The 5,451-nt window shown below is 42.2% G+C and overlaps 1 protein-coding gene across 5 annotated transcripts in view; it reads right to left on the bottom strand.

Annotated features, from left to right (window-relative positions):
* DENND4C (DENN domain containing 4C) overlaps nt 1–5,451 on the bottom strand; it is a 79,723-nt gene that overhangs the window by 61,032 nt on the left and 13,240 nt on the right. The window lies entirely within an intron of this gene.

Genomic DNA, 5,451 nt, shown 5'->3' with positions numbered 1-5,451 from the left:
TAGATCTGCTAAACTAAAAGACAAATACTCTACTGGATGGATACAAGACAGTGTGTCGGGAAGTCATTGTAACATTTGGAAAATCTATGGGCTACAATCTAAGTAAAAGGGAAGCACTACTATGTTTTCCAAACACTGTGCTAGGCAAATCTGCATAGACAACACAAGGACTACCACAGGCACCTCACTCCCCAATACAGAACTTAATAAGCTACATGAACCAAGTCTTTATACATGCAACTTCTCTATTATTTCCAGTGAACAAATCAGAAGAGAGAAGTGGCAGGCAAACTTTGTTTACCTTTCCAAAAACTCAGAAAGGAACTTCCTTTGCTGTGGTAGAGAAGGGAAAGATCTGTTTCTTTATTCACACAGACCATTCTTTTAACTTGTGTGAAGATTAAATAACATTATTGGTGAAGGGGTGGGAAAAATAATTTTTTCTCATTTGTAAAAAAGAATCTTCACTGAATCTTGTTAAATCTTAATTTTATACCACAGCAACCACTGCAGAATTTCTTTTAATCAGTGACTTCAGAAACGTTCCTTGTTCACATTAAAAGCATTACATAATATGCATAGACAGTTAAAATAAGCAACCAGCAAGACAGCATACTTCTTGAGGTAAAGCAGCATCAGCTATTCATTAAAACTGAAAATGGAAAGAAATTAAAAGAAGATTTGTAAATTACTTTAAAAACATGTTTGAAGAAGCTAAATCACTGTCATACATGGCAAAGAGATACTGACAGATTACATCAACCCTTCAGCTTGCCCCCCACCCCACCCCCCTTTCTGCACACATTTCAAGTACCTTTATAGATTATCTAATCCAACCCCCCTGCCACGGGCAGGGACACCTTCCACTAGACCAGGTTGCTCAAAGCCCCATCCAACCTGGCATTGAATGTTGCAGGGATGGGGCAGTCACAGCTTCTCTGGGCAGCCTGTTCCAGTGTCTTACCACCTGCATCATCATAAATGTCTTATGTCCAACCTAAACCTACCCTCTTTCAGTTTAAAACTGTTGCCCCCCTTACCCTGTCACTGCAGGCCTTGTTTAAAAAAAAAAAAAAAAAAAAAAAAAAAAAAAAAAAAAAGCAGCAGTTATATCACAACAGTGGTAAAAATAAAGGCATGACAAAGTTGGTGTGAAAAACTGACAACACTGATTAAAAAAAGACTTTTGCAGAAAAAGTGATCTTAAATCACAGCAACAAAGTTTAGTCCCCTGGGACTGGAGAAAGTAGAACCTGAAGGCCTGAACTCAGCAAGTTTGACCAAAAGTGAGGACTTGATCACTTAAAGAGTTTTGTCTCTAGGACTGCTTCTAATAATCAGATCTTAAATACAAATGCTAAAGGACTGAAACTACAATTGGATATAATAATTAGTATTAATACTATGAATAATATTTTTCAAAACTGCCTATTGGTGGAAATGCATCAACAATAGCACTTTCTTCTGTTGGTTTTTTTCTTATTCCAACTATTTCCTACTTGTAATTCACAGCAACAGAAAGAATACAGTGAAGGTCAGAATGATTGCTTTTGTTCTAACTGCCTCAGAATTTGTCCTTGTTTCAAGACATGGAAGCTAATATTGAAGTTACTTTGAAAAGCACTAAGTAATGCAATCATGGACTATCCTTGGCTATTGAAACTTCAGACTTTTTTAAAAAACGTAAAATACAGGTATGATTCTAGCACATATGTATACTCACGCAGGCTTAAATGTTCTCAGCATATGCAAAGACAGTCACTAATATTACCACTTAACAACCAGAACATAACTGGAGTATACACGCAGCGTTCCTAAAAAGCTTGCACTCCATGGCTTGCCCATTCCAGCTTGTCTTCACACTGCTACCGCTCACATCAGTATGCTTGCCCATACTATAGTCACTTCTAAGCAAGCCCATTTCTACTCAGATAAGAGTGCAACTCCAGCTGATGGGTTTCAGTTTGGTGCATGTGGGACAGCAGAAATCAGACCTTGTGTATCCATCACAGATGACTGAAAATTATTACAGGATGGAACATTATAAACCAGACTACTCAACAATGCTAAAAGAGTTCAGGTGAACTATGAGGGTTATCAAACATTATCATAATCATATCATTAGCAACACATAGGGAAGTTACATGGACATGTCTATATATGAGTTCTACGAAGCATATTTTATTATGTGTAAGAATATAGATTAATATATACAGACACATATATACATACACCACAACAAAAGACAAGACATTACTTCACAAGTACCGTTAGCACTGAACAGGATTAAAACAGAGGGAAAAAACAGTTGTCCACAGATTATTAGTTACAGACAGACGGTAACAAGAGTAAAAGAACTCCTGGACATGCATTTATAGTCTTTCTTTTTTGGAATGCATATCACATTGTTGTAAATTATGAAATAAAGTAACAGTTACAGTCACTTGACTGTAAATCAAACAGTATTAGAAAAACTAGAATTACAAAAATAACTTCACAGATGTGCAATGCCCACCTTCTACCTGTCTTACACACAGCCAGCTCTGGAACAACCCCAATCACCCACGCTTGGGTCTGAACATGCACATATGCTAATACAGGACAATTCCTTCTAGCAGTTTACAAGTAAACATTTGAGAATGTAGTGGTTTCACAATGGTTTCACAAAGTTACAAGCTACAAGCTCATTATCTTACAGAGGTCTGTAACATTGTGAAAAATAAACTTAACGACAAGGTGAAAGATAAAAAGCCTGCCAATTACATTTAATGAAGTATTTCTATAGGATTGCTTTTATCGGTTAATTGAAAACTTCATCCAGAAAAAAAGTTGTATCAAGGTCTGGTACTGCAAATAATCAAACTGTTTTTTTGTGTCAGATAGCTAAATTGTTGCAAATCTACACATATTCAAAGAAAAAAATGTTGACTCCTATACTACCTTTTTGCGTACCAGACCTTTTTCTGACAGCAGCCAAACAAAAATCAGGCATAAAATGAATGTCAGCTTTGTTGGTAAAAGTATTCTAAAACATTCCAAATAGATCAGGGCATGAGAGTTGGAAAGGAGCAGAAATAGAACATCAAATCACCTCAGGTAAGAAATCCCTACAGAACCAAAGGCACCACACCTAGAAACAGCTCAGTGAAACAGTTCCCTTTTTTTCTTTCTCCACCTGTACAAAAAGCAGTTCTTAGAGCACAAGGGTTCTGCAAACCGTGAATGAATGAGAACAAAATCACTTCTGTTTTAAGCTCCTAAAATGTCAAACACAGCTCTACAGTTATGCTGAAAAATAAAACCTCTATTTTATAAATTGATTAAATCAAAAATTCTTAACATCAAATTAGCAGACACACCAAAGACAAAAGGCTAAAACACCACAGGTGGTAAATGAAAATATCTTTTTCACACTTCAATTTCTACAATGGCTGAAGACATCCATAGTTCTTTATAGCCTAAGCAAGACATGTATTCGCTCTCTCTTTGGTTATTTGTTACTGACATTTTCGTAAGAGCCACTAGCAAGTACACCATTCATATAAAGGGAAACGGGTCTGTGTACTCTTCCAATGTAGTTTTTCTTTTCTATTTCAAACCATAGCCTTTGAAATGATGCAATAGTGTGCTTCATATGAAGAAAGGCTGGTGAAGTGAACTGACTTTTGCAAATCCAGTATTGTAATAAGTGATAATCATATGGCGTACTTCTTTAGTTTTGTAAGGCATATACACCTTCATATAATCACAGCATCATTTAGATTGGAAAAGACCTTCGAGGTCATCAAATTCAACCATTAACTTAATACTGCCAAGTCCACCACTAAGCCATGCCCTAAGCATCGCATCTACATGGCTTTTAAACACTTGTAGGGATGGTGATTGCTCCAAATCCCGGGGCAGCCTGTTCAAACGTTTGATCACCCTTTTGGTGAAGAATTTTTTCCTTATTAACCAATCTAAATGTCCCCTGACACAACTTGAGGCTGTTTCCTCTTGTCCCATCACTTGTTATCTGGGAGAAGAGACCAACACCCACCTCACTACAGCCTCTTTTCAAGTAGTTGTAGAGGACAATAAGATCCTTCCTCAGCCTCCTCCTCCTCAGGCTAAACAGCCCCAGCTCCCTCAGCTGCTCCGCATAAGCCTTGTGCTCCAGACCCTTCACCAGCTCCGTTGCCCTTCTCTGGCCACGCTCCAGCACCTCCATCTCCCTCTTGCAGTGAGGGGCCCAAACCTGAACACAGCGTTCGAGGTGCGGCCTCACCAGTGCCCAGGACAGGGGGACCACCGCTGCCCTGGTCCTGCTGGCCACACTGTGTCTGGTACCAGCCAGGGTGCTGCTGGCCGCCTTGGCCACCTGGGCACGCTGCTGGCTCACGCTCAGCCGGCTGTGGACCAGCACCCCCAGGCCCTTTCCCACCAGGCCCTTTCCAGCCGCTCTGCCCCAGCCTGTAGCGCCGTGTGGGGCTGCTGTGACCCAAGGGCAGGACCCGGCACTGAGCCCTGTTGAACCTCACAGGAATGGCCTCGGCCCATCGCTCCAGCCTGCCCAGGTCCCTCTGCACAGCCTGCCTGCCCTAAGGACAGCAACACTCCCCCCAGCCTGGTGTCACCTGCAAACTTACTGAGGGTGCACTCAGTCCCCTCACCCAGACTGTTGATAAAGACATTAAAGGACTGGCTGTGTGGATACGCAAGCTCTGATTTCTGCTCTCCCACATGCAACAGGACTGGCCCCAATACTGAGCCCTGGGGAACACCACTTGTGACTGGTTACCAGCTGGATGTAACTGTTTACTACCACCCTTTGGGCTCAGCTATCCAGCTAGATTTTAATCCAGCACAGAGTATGCACACCCAAGCCATGAGCAGCCAGTTTCTCCAGGAGAATGCTGTGGGAGACGGCATCAAAGGTTTTACTAAGGTCCACGTAGACAACACGCACAGCCTTTCCCTAATAGGTGGGTTCACCTTGTCGTAGAAGGAAATCAAGTTCATCAGGCAGGACCTGCCTTTCATAAACCCATGCTGGCTCGGCCTCATCCCCTGATTGTCTTCGCACGTGCTCTAGGATGGTGCTCAGGGTTGTTGGCTCCATAACCTTACCCAACACTGAGGACAGCCTGAATGGCCTGTCGTTTCCCAGATCTGTCCTGCCCTTCTTGTAGATGGGTGTCACACTGGCTAACCTCCAGTCTTCTGGGACCTCCCCAGTTAGCCAGGACTGTTGATAACTGATGGACAGTGGCTGGGCCAGCTCCTCCACCGGCTCCCTCACTAACCCTCAGGTGGATCCCATCCAGCACCGTAGACTTGTGTGTGTCCAAGTGGAGCCGCAGGTCGCTGACCGTTTCCTCCTGGACTATGGGAACTTCGTTCTGCTCCTCGTCCCCACCTTCCAGCTCAGGGGCTGAGTACGCTGAGGGTAACTGGCCTTACTATTAAAGG

Source organism: Falco cherrug, chromosome Z (assembly GCF_023634085.1).
Source record: "Falco cherrug isolate bFalChe1 chromosome Z, bFalChe1.pri, whole genome shotgun sequence".
NCBI lineage: Eukaryota > Metazoa > Chordata > Aves > Falconiformes > Falconidae > Falco > Falco cherrug.
Note: the sequence above shows the minus strand (reverse complement) of the source record. Positions and strands in the feature narration are given on the sequence as shown.